This window comes from Hemitrygon akajei, chromosome 18 (assembly GCF_048418815.1).
Source record: "Hemitrygon akajei chromosome 18, sHemAka1.3, whole genome shotgun sequence".
NCBI classification, from domain to species: domain Eukaryota; kingdom Metazoa; phylum Chordata; class Chondrichthyes; order Myliobatiformes; family Dasyatidae; genus Hemitrygon; species Hemitrygon akajei.
In genome coordinates, this window is record NC_133141.1 from 65051536 (window position 1) to 65070113 (window position 18578).

The following is an 18578-nucleotide window of genomic DNA, read 5'->3' on the forward strand; positions in this document are numbered from 1 at the left end:
TTTGGGACAAGATTAGCTTTATTTGTCACATATACAAAGAAATGTGCTGCTTGCATTGAACCAAATCAGCAAGAATTGTGCTGGGGACAGCCTGCAAGTGCCACCCCACTTCTGGCACCAACATACCAACACAGCATGCCCTCAGCTCACTAATCCTAACCATGTGTCTTTGGAATGTGGAAGGAAACTGGAGGATACCCTTGCAGTCAAGGGGAGAACATACAAACTCCTTACAGACAATGGCAGGAATTGCACCACGGTCGATGGGTGATGCATTTGAATCAGAAATATCAAAAGGACTGAAAAAATCCCTTACATGTAGTTTTGAGCTGAGAGACAACTAGCTGTCTGATCCAAAACATGATGGAAAAAAGCTATTGAAACAATGCTGATCCTCCTCCCCGTTGAGGAGGTATCGAACATGTATCAAACTTAAAGGACGTGAGCTGGGGAAAATACTTCAGCCAGGTTTATCAAGTGCTGCAGTGAAGAAAAGTGGGATGTGGTGCCCTCAAGTGGACAGAATGGGTAATGCCCCGTTTGTCAACAGAGATCAGAGATGATATGAAAATCCATTCTGATATGTCTATCCATGGCCTCCTCTACTGTCAAGATGAAGCCACACTCAGGTTGGAGGAACAACACCTTATATACCGTCTGAGTAGCCTCCAACCTGATGGCATGAACATCGATTTCTCCAAATTCCGTTAATGCCCCTCCTCCCCTTCTTACCCCATCCCTGATATATTTAGTTTCCCCCCCTTTTTTTCTCTCTCTTTCTCTGCCCATCACTCTGCCTGTTCTCCATCTCCCTCTGGTGCTCCCCTCCCCCTTTCTTTCTCCCGAGGCCTCCCATCCCATGATCCTTTCCATTCTCCAGCTCCCTTTTGCCAATCACCTTTCCAGCTCTCAGCTTCATCCCACCTCCTCCAGTCTTCTCCTATCATTTCACATATTCCCCTCCCCCTCCTATTTTCAAATCTCTTACTATCTTTCCTTTCAGTTAGTCCTGATGAAGGGTCTCGGCCCGAAACGTCGACAGTCCTTCTTCCATTAGATGCTGCCTGGCCTGCTGCGTTTCACCAGCATTTTGTGTGTGTTGCTTGAAAATCCACGTCAGGATTTCCCTGTGAGATTCATCTTCAGGTCTCCTGGGACTAAAGCAAATGGACTTAGTCAGCAGCTCATTTCAGCTGCACCCCTTAACCTCACATCATTTCCTCTGAATCTTTATTTGGACAAAACATTCTGCAGCGAAACTCCGTAAGGGATGCAGAGGAGACAGGATCTTGCAGAACCTAGTAGCTACAGCATTCCACCTGAATGGTTTTGTTATATTCTCTCATGCGATGTAACCTTCAACTGCAAAGTCCTGGTTGTCTTTGACAAAGGGGTGGAGGGTTGAACCACCTTCTTGAACCACTACAATCCTTCTGGTGAATATTCAAAGTTCAAAGTAAATTGAGTACATACATGCCACCGTATACAACCCTGAGATTCATTTCTTGCAGGTATTCACAGTAGATACAAAGAAAATACCATAAAATCAATGAAAAACCACACAGAAAGACTGGCCATCAACCAGTGTACAAAAGAAGACAAACTGTGCAAATACGAAAAGAAACAAATAATGATAAATAAATGTACAAACTTCAAAGTACATTTATATATGTATATACTGCCTTGAGATCCATCTCCTTACAAAGAAACCCAATAGAACCCCTTAAAACAGACCATCAAATACACAATGTGCAAAACAAACAAACAATAAAATGTAAGCAAATAACATTCAGAACAAAAGTTTACAAAAGTGAGTGTGCAGCCATGGAGCCAGTCATCACTTAATAAATAACACTGAGAGCATGAGTTGTAGAATCCCTGAAAGTGGGTCTGTAGGTTGCGGAATCAGTTCATTGTTGGGGTGAGTGAAGTTATCCACACTGGTTCAGGAGCCTGGTGGTTGAAGGGTAATAACAGTTCCTGAACCTGATGGTGTGGGACCTTAGACTCCCATACTTCTTTCCTGATGGCAGCAATGAGAAGAAAGGTACTCTCCCAGCCCCCTTCACCTAGTTTCTCCCGCTCTACAGTCTCCTCCCTCTGCTCCCACACTCCTCCCATCTGCCCACCATCTCTCCCTTATTTAGTTCCTCGACACCTGACTTCCCTATCATATTCCATCATCTGCTGCCCTTTGTTGTCCCTACCAATCACTTCCCAGCCTGTCGCTATCTCCATCGCTCCCTCCCCCACCTGATCCCATCTGCCAATCAACCACTCCTCACCCAGATCCACCTATCACCTGCCAGCTCTTGATCCACCCTCCTCCTCTCCTCTTTATCCTGGCTAGATCCCCTCTATCTCCAGGAACAGGTATTCAGCAACAGTTATTACTCTTTGACCATCAGGCTCCTGAACCATTGTGGATAACTTCAATCACCTCAACATTGATCTAACTTCTCTTTCAAGGACTCTACAACCTCAGTTTCTCACTCACTCACTTATCTATTTATCTATTTATTTATTTATTTATTTATTTATTTAACCCAATTTATGCCCTCTTCTCATTGCTATTATTATGAGGAAGTACAGGAGTTTGAAGACACACACTCAACACTTTAAGAACAGCTTCTTCCCTCCTGCCATCAGATTTCTGACTAGACAATGAACCAACCCATGAACACTGCCTTACTATTTATTTGCTCTCTTTTTGCATGACTTACATATATACTGTATAATATACTGCATATTTATAGGTTTTATGTATTACACTGTACTGATGCCACAAAACAACAGATTTCATAACATATTAACAGCCAGAGGTCGTGGTACATATTGGTACCAGCAACATAAGTAGGAAAAGGGATGAGGTCCTGAAAACAGACAACGGGGGGTTAGAAAGGAAGTTGAGAAACAGGACCTCAAAGGACCTCAGGATTACTGCCTGTGCCACGTGACAGTGAGTACAGGAATAGAATGAGGTGGAAGATAAATGCATGGATGAGGGATTGGAACAGGGGGCTGGGATTCAGATTTCTGGATCATTGGGACCTCTTTTGGGGGAGGTGTGACCTGTACAAAAAGGTCGGGTTGCACTTGAATCCCAGGGGGTCCAATAACCCAGCAGGGAGGTTTGCTAAGGCTACTGGGGAGAGTTTAAACTAGAATTGTTGGGGGGTGGGAACCGAACCGAAGAGACTGAGGAAGGGGCGTTTGGCTCAGAAATCAAGAAAGCTTGTAGACAATGCGAGAGGGAGGATAGGTAGGTGATAGAGAAGGGATACGCTCAGATGGATGGTTTGAGATGTGTCTATTTTAACACAAGGAGTGTTATGAACAAAGAGGATGAGCTTAGAGCCTGGATCAGTACTTGGAGCTATGATGTTGTGGCCATTACAGAGACTTGGATGGCTCAGGGGCAGGAATGGTTACTTAGAGTTCCAGGCTTTAGATGTTTCAGAAAGGACAGGGAGGGAGGAAAAGAGGTGGAGGCATGGCACTGCTGATCAGAGATAGTGTCACAGCTGCAGAAAAAGAGGAAGTCATGGAGGGATTGTCTACGGAGTCTCTGTGGGTGGAAGTTAGAAACAGGAAGGGGTCAATAACTATACTGGGTGTTTTTTATAGACCACCCAATAGTAACAGGGACATCGAGGAGCAGATAGAGAGACAGATTCTGGAAAGGTGTAATAATAAGAGGGTTGTCATGGTGGGAGATTTTAATTTCCCCAACATTGATTGGCATCTCCCTAGAGCAAAGGGTTTAGATGGGCTGGTGTTTGTTAGGTGTGTTCAGGAAGGTTTCCTGACACAATATGTAGATAAGCCTACAAGAGGAGAGGCTGTACTTGATCTGGTACTGGGAAATGAACCTGGTCAGGTGTCAGATCTCTCAGTGGGAGAGCATTTTGGAGATAGTGATCACAATTCTATCTCCTTTACCATAGCATTGGAGAGGGATAGGAACAGACAAGTTAGGGAAGCATTTAATTGGAATAAGGGGAAATGTGAAGCTATCAGGCAGGAACTTGGAAGCTATAAATTGGGAACAGACGCTCTCAGGGAAATGTACAGCAGAAATGTGGCAAATGTTCAGGGGATATTTGTGTGGGGTTCTGCAAAGGTACGTTCCAATGAGACAGGGAAAGGATGGTAGGGTACAGGAACCATGGTGCACAAAGGCTGTTGAAAATCTGGTCAAGAAGAAAGGAAAAGCTTACAAAAGTTTCAGAGAGCTAGGTAATGTTAGAGATCTAGAAGATTATAAGGCTGGCAGGAAGGAGCTTAAGGAAATTAGGAGAGCCAGAAGGGGCCACGAGAAGGCCTTGGTGGGCAGGATTAAGAAAAACCCCAAGACATTCTACAAGTATGTGAAGAGCAAGAGGATAAGACATAAGAGAATAGGACCAATCAAGTGTGACATTGGAAAAGTGTCTATGGAACCAGAGGAGATAGCAGAGATACTTAATGAATACTTTGCTTCAGTATTCACTACGGAAAAGGATCTTGGCGATTGTAGGGATGACTTACAGCGGATTGAAAAGTTTGAGCATATAGATATTAAGAAAGAGGACGTGCTGGAGCTTTTGGAAAGCATCAAGTTGGATAAATCGCTGCGACCGGATGAGATGTACCCCAGGCTACTGTGGGAGGTGACGGAGGAGATTGCTGAGCCTCTGGCGATGATCTTTGAATCATCAATGGGGAAGGGAAAGGTTCCGGTGGATTGGAGGGTTGCGGATGTTGTTCCTTTATTCAAGAAAGATAGTAGGGATAGCCCAGGAAATTATGGACCAATGAGTCTTACTTCAGTGGTTGGTAAGTTGATGGAGAAGATCCTGAGAGGCAGGATTTATGAACATTTGGAGAGGCATAATATGATTAAGAGTAGTCAGCATGGCTTTGTTAAGGGCAGGTCGTGCCTTACGAGCCCGATTGAATATTTTGAGGATGTGACTAAACATATTGATGAATGAAGAGTAGTAGATGTAGTGTATATGGATTTCAGCAAAGCATTTGATAAGGTACTTCCTTATTGAGAAAGTAAGGAGGCATGGGATCCAAGGGGACATTGCTTTGTGGATCCAGAACTGGCTTGCCCACAGAAGGCAAAGAGTGGTTGTAGATGGGTCATATTCTGCATGGAGGCCGGTGACCAGTGGAGTGCCTCAGGGATCTGTTCTGGGACCCTTACTCTTCGTGATTTTTATAAATGACCTGGATGAGGAAGTGGAGGGATAAGTTAGTAAATTTGCTGATGACACAAAGGTTGGGGGTGTTGTGGATAGTGTGGAGGGCTGTCAGAGGTTACAGCAGGATATTGATAGGATGCAAAACTGGGCTGAGAAGTGGCAGATGGAGTTCAACCCAGAAAAGTGTGAAGTGGTTCATTTTGGTAGGTCAAATATGATGGCAGAATATAGTATTAATGGTAAGACTCTTGGCAGTGTGGAAGATCAGAGGGATCTTGGGGTCCGAGTCCATAGGACGCTCAAAGCAGCTGCGCAGGTTGAATCTGTGGTTAAGAAGGCATTCGGTGTATTGGCCTTCATCAATCGTGGAATTGAATTTAGGAGCTGAGAGGTAATGTTACAGCTATATAGGACCCTGGTCAGACCCCACTTGGAGTACTGTGCTCAGTTCTGGTCACCTCACCAGGATAGTGAAAGGATAGTAAGGGATAAAATTGGTCCTGTTGAAGATCAGAGTGGTCGGCTATGTATGGAACCAAAAGAAATGGGAGAGATATTAAATGGGTTTTTTGCATCTGTATTTACTAAGGAAACTGGAATGGAGTCTATGGAAACAAGGCAAACAAGTAGGGAGGTCATGGAACTTATACAGATTAAAAAGGAGGAGGTGCTTGCTATCTTGAGGTAAATCAGAGTAGATAAATCCCCAGGACCTGACAGGGTATTCCCTCGGACCTTGAGAGAGACTAGTGTTGAAATTGCAGGGGCCCTGGCAGAAATATTTAAAATGTCGATATCCACGGGTCAGGTGCCGGAGGATTGGAGGATAACTCATGTAGTTCCGTTGTTTAAAAAAGGCTCAAAAAGTAAGCCGGGAAATTATAGGCCGGTAAGTTTGACATCAGTAGTAGGTAAATTATTGGAAGGAATACTAAGAGATAGGATCTACAAGTATTTGGATAGACAGGGACTTATTAGAAAAAGTCAGCATGGCTTTGTGCATGGTAGGTCATGTTTAACCAATCTATTAGAGTTTTTCGAGGAAGTTACCAGGAAAGTGGATGAAGGGAAGGCAGTGGATGTTGTATACATGGACTTCAGCAAGGCCTTTGACAAGGTCCCCCATGGGAGGTTAGTTGAGAAGATTCAGTTGCTAGGTATACATGGTGAGGTAGTAAATTGGATTAGACATTGGCTCCATGGAAGAAGACAAAGAGTGGTAGTGGAGGATTGCTACTCTGAGTGGAGGCCTGTGACTAGTGGTGTACCACAGGGATCAGTGTTGGGTCCATTGTTATTTGTCATCTATATCAGTGATCTGGATGATAATGTGGCAAATTGGATCAGCAGATTAGCTGATGATACAAAGATTGGAGGTGTAGTGGACAATGAGGAAGGTTTTCAAAGCTTGCAGAGGGATTTGGACCAGTTGGAGGAATGGGCTGAAAAATGGCAGATGGAGTTTAATGCGGACAAGTGTGAGGTATTGCACTTCAGAAGGTCAAACCAAGGTAGAACATACAAGGTAAATGGGAGGACACTGAGGAGTGCAGTCGAACAGAGGGATCTGGGAGTACAGATTCATAATTCCCTAAAAGTGGCATCACAAGTAGATAGGGTCGTAAAGAGAGCTTTTGGTACATTGGCCTTTATAAATCAAAGTATTGAGTATAAGAGTTGGAATGTTATAGTGAGGTTGCATAAGGAATTTGGAGTATTGTGTGCAGTTTTGTTCACCAAATTACAGGAAGAATATTAATAAGGTTGAAAGAGTGCAGAGAAGGTTTACAAGGATGTTGCCAGGACTTGAGAAACTGAGTTACAGAGAAAGGTTGAATAGGTTAAGACTTTATTCCCTGGAGTGTAGAAGAATGAGGTGAGATTTGATAGAGATATATAAAATTATGAAGGGTATAGATAGAGTGAATGCAAGCAGGCTTTTTCCACTGAGGCTAGGGGAGAAAAAAACCAGAGGACATGGGTTAAGGGTGAAAAGGGAAAAGTTTAAAGGGAACATTGGGGGGGGCTTCTTCACACAGAGAATGGTGGGAGTGTGGAATGAGCTGCCAGATGAAGTGGTGAATGTGGGATCACTTTTGACATTTAAGAAAAACTTGGACAGGTATACGGATGAGAGGGGTTTGGAGGGATATGGCCCAGGTGCAGGTCAGTGGGACTAGGCAGAAAAATGGTTCGGCACAACCAAGAAGGGCCAAAAGGCCTGTTTCTGTGCTGTAATTATCTATGGTTCTATGGTTCTCACTACAAGAAAGATGTGGAAACCATAGAATGGGTGCAGAGGAGATTTACAAGGATGTTGCCTGGATTGGAGAGCATGCCTTATGAGAATAGGTTGAGTGAACTTGGCCCTTTCTCCTTGGAGTGACGGAGGATGAGAGGTGACCTGATAGAGGCGTATAAGATGATCAGAGGCATTGATCATGTGGATAGTCAGAGGCTTTTTCCCAGGGCTGAAATGGCTGCCATGAGGGGGCATAGTTTTAAGGAGTTTGTAAGTAGGTACAGAGGAGATGTCAGGGGTAAATCTTTTTACACAGAGAGTGGTGAGTACGTGGAATGGGCTGCCGGCGATGGTGGTGGAGGCGGATACGACAGGGTCTTTTAAGAGACTCCTGGATAGGTACTTGGAGCTCAGAAAAACAGAGGGCTATGGGTAACCCTAGGTAATTTCTAAAGTAAGTACATGTTCGGCACAGTATTGTGGGCCAAAGGGCCTCTATTGTGCTGTAGGTTTTCTATATTATACTATGTTCTATGTTCTATGAAACCTGATTCTGATTCTGATTCTGATTCTAACCCGCGGAGTTCCTGTAGCAGCTTTTTTTTAATTTAAAAAGCTGTGCCTGTACGAACCTAATACTTCAATCTGGTTTGAGATTAAATTATGACGGTTGTAACTCCATCATGTATGGTTCAGTGCGTGGGTGTGAGAGAGAGGAAAAAAGACAGAGATTCCTTTGAGAGTCCTGCAAAGAGAGCACAGCACTGCCAGACATGTTGCTCTTTAAATGAGAAGTCAAACTGGGGCAAAGTTCAAAGTAAATTTATTATCAAAGTAAATACACCACTGAGATTCGTTGTCTTGCAAGCATTCACAATAAGTACAAGAAACACAACAGAATCAATGAAAGAGGGGATAGGCAGACAATCAATGTGCAAAAGACAACAAACTGCAAATACAAGAGAGAAGAAAAAAAGTAATAATAATAATAAATAAGCAATGAATATTGAGAACATGAGATGAAGAGTCCTTGAAAGTGAGTCCATAGGTTGTGGGAACAGTTCAGTGATAGAATGAATGAAGTTGAGTGAAGTTATCCCCTCTGGGTTAAGAGCTTGATTGTTGAGGGGTAGTAACTGTTCCTAAACCCGGTGGCGTGGATCCTGAAGCTCCTGTACGTCCTTCCTGATGGCATCAGCTAAAAGAGAGCATGGTCTCGATGGCCGGGGTCCTCAATGATAGATGCCACTTTCCTGCAACAGTGCTCCATGTAGATGTGCTCAATGGTGGGAGGGCTTTACCCATGATTCTCTTAGACACATAGATTTCATGGAATGAAATAAGAAGAAGTCTGTGGAATTTGTTGCCACGAGCGGCTGTGGAGGCCAAGTCATTGGGTGCATTAAAGACAGAGATAGATAGGTTCTTGATGAGCCAGGGCATCAAGGGATATGGGGAGATGCCAGAGGAGTGGGGATGACTGGAAGAATTGGATCAGCCCATGATTGAATGGCAGAGCAAACTCGAATGGCCTACTTCTGCTCCTGTATCTTATGGTCTTATAGTATTCATTTTCAAAATCAGCATGGCTTTGCGAATGGCACATCATGCCTCATGAGCCTGATTGTCACTTCGCAGAAGAGACAAAACACATTGATGAAGGTCGAGCAGTGGATGTGGTGTATATGGATTTTAGTATGGCATTTGATAAGGTTCCCCATGGTGGGCTCTCTCGGAAAGTCAGAAAGGAAGCTATCTTGGTAAACTTGGCTGCATGCTTTCAGAATTGGGTTGCCCATAGAAGGTAGAGGGTGGTAGATAGAGTATATTCTGTCTGGAGGCCAATGACTGATAGTGTTCCACAGTGATCTGCTCTAGACCACTGCTCTGATTTTTTTTTAAATGAAGGTTGGTGGAAGTGTAGATAGTGTAGCAGAGTGTTATAGGTTACAACAGGACATTGAAAGGATTCAGAGCTGGGCTGAGAAATGGCAGATGGAGTTCAATCTGGAGAAGTATGAAGTGGTAAACTTTGGAAGGTTGATATTGAAGGCAGAATACAGGGTTAATGGCTGGATTCTTAACAGTGTGGAGGAACAGAGGGATCTTGGGGTTCAAATCCATAGATCCCTGAAGTTGTCACACAAGTTGATAGACCATAATACCATAAGATATAGGAGCAGAAGTAGGTCATTTGATCCATCGAGTTTGCTCTGCCATTCAATCATGGGCTGATCCAATTCTTCCAGTCATCCCCACTCCCCTGCCTTCTCCCCTTTGATGCCCTGGCTAATCGAGAACCTATCTATCTCTGCCTTAAATGCACCCAATGACTTGGCCTCCACAGTCGCTTGTGGCAACAAATTCCACAGATTTACCACCCTCTGACTAAAGTAATTTCTCTGCATCTTTGTTCTAAATGTACGTCCTTCAATCCTGAAGTCATGCCCTCTTGTCCTAGACTCCCCTACCATGGGAAATAACTTTGCCATATCTAATCTATTCAGGCCTTTGAACATTTGATAGAGTGGTTAAAAAAGTGAATAGTGTGTTGGCCATCACTGGTCAGGGGACTGAGTTCAAAAGCCATGAGCTAATGTAGCAGCTCTATAAAACTCTGGTTATACCATACTTGGAATATTGTGTTCAGTTCTGGTTGCCTCATTATACATTCGGAAGGATGTGGAAGCTTTAGAGACAGTGCAGAGGAGATTTACCAGGATGCTGCCTAGACTAGAGAGCATGTCTTATGAGGGTAGGTTGAGCAAGCTAAGGGCTTTTCTTTTTGGAGCAAAGGAGGATGAGAGGTAACTTGACAGAGATGTATAAAATGATAAGAAAAATAGATCAAGTGGGTAGCCAGAGACCTTTTTCCAGGGCTGCAATAGCTAATACGGAGGACATAACTATAAGGTGATTGGGGGATAACTTGGGGGGATGTCAGAGGTAGTTTTCTTACACAGAGAGTAGTGGGTACTTGGAATGCACTGCCTGGGATGATGGTAGAGGCAGGAACAATTAGGGTCATTTACCAGATTTTTACATAGGCACATGGATGAAAAAAAAATGGAGGGCTATTTGGAAGAGGAGAGCTAGGTTGATCTTGGAGTAGTTTCAAAGGTCAGTTCCAATGAGTTTGCTGACGACACCACTGTCATAGGCTGGATTAAAGGTGGTGAAAAATCAGCATATAGGAGAGAGATTGGAAACATGGCTGAGTGGTGCCACAACAACAACCTCTCACTCAATGCCAGCAAGACCAAGGAGCTAATTATTGACTTCAGGAGGAGGAAATCAGAGGTCCGAGATTCAGTTCACAATGGGGGATCAGAGGTGGAGACGGCCAGCAACTTTAAATTCCTTGGTGTTATCATTTCAGAGGATCTGTCCTGGATCCAGTATGTAAATGCTGTTAGAAAGAAAGCATGGCAGCACCTTTACTTTCTAAGGAGTCTGCGAAGATTTGGCATGACATCTAAAACTTTGACGAACTGTAGATGTGTGGTGGTGAGTATATTGACTGGTTACATCACAGCCTGGTATGGAAACACCAATACCCTTGAATAGAAAAGCCTACAAAAAGTACTGGATACAGCCCAGTCCATCATGGGTAAAGCCCTCCCCACCATTGAGCACATACAGGAAAGCAGCATCCATCTTCCTTACTACAAGGTTAAAAGGTTGTTTTTGGAGAAAGACAAAGATAGACCACTGAGCACATTTACACGGAGTGTTATTACAGGAAAGCAGCATCCATCATCAGAGACCCTCACCACCCAGGCCAAGTTCTCTTCTGGCTGTTGCCATCAGGAAGAAGGTACAGGAGCCTCAGGGCCTACTTCAGCAGGTTCAGAAACAGTTATTACCCCTCAGCCATCAGGCTCTTGAACCAGAGAGGATAACTTCACACCCCAACACTGAACTGCTTCTACAACCAATGGATTCACCTTCAATGACTCTTCACCTCATGTTCTCAATATTTATTACTTATTTAGTATTATTATTATTATTATTATTTTGCCGGAATGCCAATACCTTCTTGGTCATCCAGGTGGTTGCTCCTGATGATCAGGAAGAAGAGTCATGCTTACCTGCAGGAGCGCTGGTAAGACCTAAACTAGAAACATAGAAAACCTACAGCACAATACAGGCCCTTTGGCCCATGATGCTGTGCCAAACACGTCCTTACCTTAGAAATTATTATAAGGGTTTTTTCCCCTTTTTTCTTGCTTTTCCTAACAGCTCTGGTTTTGGTAGTGGGTCTAGAATTTTTTTCTGTATAACAAATTAATTATATTTCAATATTATGATTTCAATTTTATGAATACAAGGTTTTGTGATTGTAACTGTATTTTTAATACAATATATTTGGTACTTTTTTTAACTTGTAATATATATCTTCTTGTACCCTGTATTCCTTTATGCAGAAACTAATAAAAATATTGAAAGAGAAATTACCTAGGGTTACCCATAGCCCTCTATTTTTCTAAGCTCCATGTACCTGTCCAGGAGTCTCTTCAAATACCCTATTGTATCCACCACCACCTCCGACATCGGCAGCCCATTCCATGCAACCGCAGAAATCTTCAGCTGTGTATGTAACCAGGATAATACTGATTATCAGGAACACCTCAGGAAGAGATGTTACCCTCGGAGGTGGGGTCCTGATTTCCCCTCTTTTTCCTGTGACAGTAGTATAACCATATAACCATATAACAATTACAGCACAGAAACAGGCCATCTCGGCACTTCTAGTCAATGCCGAACGCTTACTCTCAACTAGTCGCACTGACCCACACTCAGCCCATAACTCTCCATTCCTTTCCCATCCATATACCTATCCAATTTTTTTTTTAATGACAAAATCGAACCTGCCTCTACCACTTCTACTGGAAGTTCGTTCAACACAGCTACCACTCTCTGAGTAAAGAAGTTCTCCCTCGTGTTACCCCTAAACTTTTGCCCCCTCTCACTCATGTCCTCTTGTTTTAATCTCCCCTACTTTCAATGGAAAAAGCCTATCCACGTCAACTCTATCTATCCCCCTCATAATTTTAAATACCCCTATCAAGTCCCCCCTCAACCTTCTACGCTCCAAAGAATAAAGACCTAACTTGTTCAACCTTTCTCTGCAACGTAGGTGCTGAAACCCAGGTAACATTCTAGCAAATCTCCTCTGTACTCTCTCTATTTTGTTGACATCTTTCCTATAATTCGGTGACCAGAACTGTACACAATACTCCAAATTTGGCCTCACCAATGCCTTGTATAATTTTAACATTACATCCCAACTCCTATACTCAATGCTCTGATTTATAAAGGCCAGCATACCAAAACCTTTCTTCACCACCCTATCCACATGAGATTCCATCTTCAGGGAACTATGCACCATTATTCCTAGATCACTCTGTTCTACAGCATTCCTCAATGCCCTATCATTTACCATGTATGTCCTATTTTGATTAGTCCTACCATAATGTGGCACCTCACACTTATCAGCATTAAACTCCATCTGCCATCTTTCAGCCCACTCTTCTAGCTGGCCTAAATCTCTCTGCAAGCTTTGAAAACCTACTTCATTATCCACAACGCCACCTATCTTCGTATCATCTGCATACTTACTAATCCAATTTACCACCCCCATCATCCAGATCATTAATATATATGACAAACAACATTGGACCCAGTACAGATCCCTGAGGCGCACCATAGTCACCAACCTGACAAACAGTTATCCACCACTACTCTCTGGCATCTCCCATCCAGCCACTGTTGAATCCATTTTACTACTTCAATATTAATACCTAACGATTGAACCTTCCTAACTAACCTTCCATGTGGAACCTTGTCAAAGGCCTTACTGAAGTCCATATAGACAACATCCACTGCTTTAACCTTGTCAACTTTCTTCGTAACCTCTTCAAAAAATTCAATAAGATTTGTCAAACATGACCTTCCACGCACAAATCCATGTTGACTGTTCCTAATCAGACCCTGTCTATCCAGATAATTATATATAACATCTCTAAGAATACTTTCCATTAATTTACCCACCCACTGACGTCAAACTTACAGGCCGATTATTGCTAGGTTTACTCTTAGAACCCTTTTTAAACAATGGAACCACATGAGCAATACGCCAATCCTCCAGCACCATCCTCATTTCTAATGACATTTGAAATATTTCTGTCAGAGCCCCTGCTATTTCTACACTAACCTCCCTCAAGGTCCTAGGGAATATCCTGTCAGGATCCGGAGATTTATCCACTTTTATATTCCTTAAAAGGCACCAGTACTTCCTCTTCTTTAATCATCATAGTTTTCATAACTACCCAACTTGTTTCCCTTACCTTACACAATTCAATGTTCTTCTCCTTAGTGAATACCAAAGAAAAGAAATTGTTCAAAATCTCCCTCATCTCTTTTGGCTGCACACATAGCTGTCCACTCTGATTCTCTAAGGAACCAATTTTATCTCTCACTATCCTTTTGCTATTAATATAACTGTAGAAACCCTTCGGATTTATTTTCAACTAACTTGCCAAAGCAACCTCATATCTTCTTTTAGCTTTTCTAATTTCTTTCTTAAGATTCTTTTTACATTCTTTATATTCCTCGAGCATCTCATTTACTCCATGCTGCCTATATTTATTGTAGATCTCTTTCTTTTTCCGAACCACGTTTCCAATATCCCTTGAAAACCATGGCTCTCTCAAACTTTTAACTTTTCCTTTCAACCTAACAGGAACATAAAGATTCTGTACCCTCAAAATTTCACCTTTAAATGACCTCCATTTCTCTATTACATCCTTCCCATAAAACAAACTGTCCCTATCCATTTCTTCTAAATCCTTTCGCATCTCCTCAAAGTTAGCCTTTCTCCAATCAAAAATCTCAACCCTGGATCCAGTCCTATCCTTCTCCATAATTATATTGAAACTAATGGCCTTGTGATCACTGGACCCGAAGTGCTCCCCAACACATACCTCTGTCACCTGACCTATCTCATTCCCTAACAGGAGATCCAACACTGCCCCTTCTCTAGTTGGTACCTCTATGTATTGCTGCAAAAAATTATGTGTGGAAAATTAAAATCTCCCACAATCACAACCTTGTGCTTACTACAGATATCTGCTATCTCCTTACAAATTTGCTCCTCCAATTCTTGCTCCCCATAAGGTGGTCTATAATACACCCCTATAAGTGTTACTACACCTTTCCCATTCCTCAATTCCACCCAAATAGTCTCCCTAGACGAGCCCTCTAATCTATCCTGCCAGAGCACCGCTGTAATATTTTCTCTGACAAGCAATGCAACACCTCCCCCTCTTGTCCCTCTGATTCTATCACACCTGAAGCAACAAAATCCAGGAATATTTAGTTGCCAATCACACCCCTCCTGCAACCATGTTTCACTAATAGCTACATCATCATATTTCCAGGTATCAATCCATGCTCTAAGCTCATCCACCTTTCTTAGAATGCTCCTAGCATTAAAATAGATGCATTTAAGAAACTCTCCACCTCTTACTCTCTGTTTATCCCTAAGGGTGCAAACAACTTTATCATCTTTTTCTTCCTTCTCCCCTACATCTTCGGTCTGAGCGCTCCCCTTCTCTGTCACCTGCCTATCCTCCCTCACACACTGTCTACTAGCTTTCTCTCTTTGTGAACTAACCTCCTCTCTCCTAGTCTCTTCAATTTGATTCTCACCCCCAACCATTCTAGCTTAAAGTCTCCCCAGTAGCCTTCGCAAATCTCCCCGCCAGGATATTGGTCCCCCTAGGATTCTAGAAAACTAGTGTCTAGTTTTCCAGGGGAAATGGAAGAGAAAATTTCCTGGATTGAGGAAGTCGACATCGAAGTCATGCAACTTTGGTGACTTGCCAATGCCTGAGGAATGGAAAAGGAGATTAACTGTGAAGACGTTGGAACGCGATGATGTCTTTTCTACTGACAAGTCTGATGTTGGTTGTTCCAAAAGTACTTGCCACACTATTAGAGTGACGGAGGACACCCCTTTCCAAGAGTTGCCTCGACAGTTATCATCCGCAGAGGTTAAAGATGTCCAGCAGCACCTGCTTAAACTGAAGGAAGCTATGTTCAGTCATGGAGCAGGAAGGCCTGAACTGCTGAAAGGTATGAGTGATAGACAGGAAGGGTCACAAGGAGTGGTTGAAGCTGGAGAAGCTGAAGATGAGATAAGGAAGTCTCAGAGAGTCAGCAAACCCCTAGTTAGGCTGGCAGAGAAAGCACCTGAGAAACAGAGTGTTATGTCCATTCCCACGGTGAGATATGTAACTTCTATTTACAAATGGATTGGGAGTCCTGAAATCACAAAATTCATTTTAATACTGTGTTACTAATAATGGTTTAATATGTTCCAAGTTGATGAGGACATGACTATTTTTGGTGGGAGGTGAGTGTAATGCCCTGGTTAAGATTTCTACTGCTATGCTGTGAGGTATTTTACTTTATCAGTTTTCTGTAAAAGCTGTGCCCTGCTGGTGAGAGTGTTTTGGCTTCAGCTAAAGATAAGAAACCATGTTGTCCAATTTAGGAATGTTGTGTCAGCCAATCAGGATGGTGGAATTCTAGAGATTCTAGAGATAGCAGGGCGGAGAGAGATTTGTGACGGACAGTAGTCTGGTTCGGGCTCTTTCCAGTGGGCGCTGCGGGGAGGACAGGAGGGAAGATGCCTCAGAATGTTGTGGGAAGGACAGTCCACATTGCAAGTGCTTTGTGCTGTTGAATGGCTCCAAGGAGGAAGGGCAATACCCCTGAGAGAGAGAGGGGGAGACAGTTTGCTTCAGATGGTTTTTGAGGGGAGTTTGAAAAGGTGGCAGGCATTTTCATACAGATTGTGGGTCCAGTATGTGAGTAGGAGATACACCACCGAATGCCTAGTTTCAGAAGATAAGAGCTCCAACGTTTATGTGCACATTTAGACTGGTTTAACTGGAATGGGCCCTTTTATTTTTTATTTCTTTTCTTTCTTTTAATAACTGTTTGATAAAGCTGAAAATGGTAAATATATTTTCTTTATAACTTTATGTGGTGATGATTTGTTATTTCTTACCGACCGACAATTATGTATGGGCATTATTTATGCAGCATTCACTCAAATTGAGGTTTCTTTAATCAGAACATCACGACGTTCCTGTTTGACTGAACTCCAAATCATAGCAACCCTAGACGTGTATTGTTTGTGAAAGGTGGCCTCCTCACCGCTGAGTCACGTAGCTGTTAGCAGAGCCGGCTAACAGTCAGCGAGGGAGCTGCAGTTGTTTCTTTGTAGTTACTCTGAATGCCCACAAGAAAATTAATCTCAAGGCTGTATATGGTGACATATATGTACTTTGATAATAAATATACTTTGAATTTTGAACCAGCATTCACCTCAGGCCGATCTCAGCATTCCCCTTCCCAGTCCTGATGCAGGGTCTCACCCCTCCATCAGATTGTTACTGACAATTTGCATTATCTTTTTCTCCACAATTTGTTTATGGAAGGTAGCATCAAAGGCCAGGCCAGCATTTACTACTCATCCCTAATTATTCCTGAACTATGGCTGTTGAACTTCCAGTCAAAATGGCACCTGCGTACAACACTCCTTCAGTCAACATCTTCTGGATGGATCAGGAAACCATATATATGCTCTGTTCAATGCAGGTTGGCACTTCCATTGTATCCTGGATAAGGGACTACCTGACTGGCAGACCACAGTTGGTGCAGCTTCAGAGCTGTGGATCAGACAAGGCTATAAGCAGCACTGGGGCCCACAGGGGATTGTATTGGCTCTCTTCCTGTTTACCCCGTATACCTCGGAGTTTAGATACAACACTGAGTCAATGTCACCTGCAGTCATCAGACTCAACAACAAGAGGATGAATACAGGTCCCTGGTGGAGGACTTTGTCAAATGGTGCAAGCTGAATCATCAGCAGCTCAATATCAGTAAGACAAAGGAGATGGTGATGGACTTTAGGAAGACTAGGCCTGCACTGCTCCCTGTTACTATTGATGGTGAGGACATGGATCTGGTGAAGAACTACAAGTATCTGCGGGTGCACCTGGATGACAGACTTGAGTGGAGCACCAACTGTGTACAGGAAGGGTCAGAGTCGCCTCTACTTCCTGAGGAGACTGAGGTCCTTTGGACTATGCAGGCCTGTCCTTTACATATTCTACCAGTCTGTTCTTGCCAGTACAGTCTTCTATGCAGTGGTGTACTGGGGCAATGGCATCAACACGGGTGATGCCAACAGGCTCAATAAACTGATGAGAAAGGTTGGCTCTATTATAGGAATCAAACTGGACGTACTGGAGGCTGTGGTAGAACAAAGAACCCTACGGAAAAATCCTGGCAATTCTGGACAATGTTTCTCACCCTCCACATGCCACCTTGGCTGAACAGAGGAGCACTTTTAGTAATAAACTGAGACAAATGCACTGCTCCAAAGAGCACTATATGAGGTCATTCTTACCCTCAACCATTAGGTTCTATAACCTATAGCCAGGGAAGTGATGACCCCCTCCTGTTAGACTGTTTGAGGTAACTTACTTTTATTTTTTCTTACTTCTCTTCTAATATTTGTATATTTATATACTGTATTTGTGCACTTGTAATGCTACAGTGACAGTAATTTCCTTTGGGATCAATAAAGTATCTATCTATTTCATTTTCTTTTACATCTTTTACATTTGATTTTCATCTTGGATGTGATTTGGGAACTGTTGAAGCCTGTGATTTGTGGTTTGGAGATCGTTTGGGTGTTCCAAGACTCTGCAGTCTCTGAGAGGATTCCGGGGACAAAGGCAGCGTGTACAAGCCTCATGGTGGGCAGGCTGCAAGACCATGTTCGACTTCATTTTGCTGATTAAAGTGATGAGGGAGATTGAAACATTGAGGCAAATGAGGAAGTTTGGATATCATTTGGGTGCTTAGCACTCAGCAGTCTCTGACAGGATTCCTGGAGACAGAGGCATCTTGCGCGAATTTCATGGAGCAGGATGGGGTGCAAGCTGTTGTTTGACTCCATTTCACTATTTAAAGCTTCCAGTGTGCGCCAATTAATGCAACAAGGGAGATCGCAGCATTAAGGCAAGTGCGGCGGGTGAGCCGGCTGCCTATCTTTTGATCGC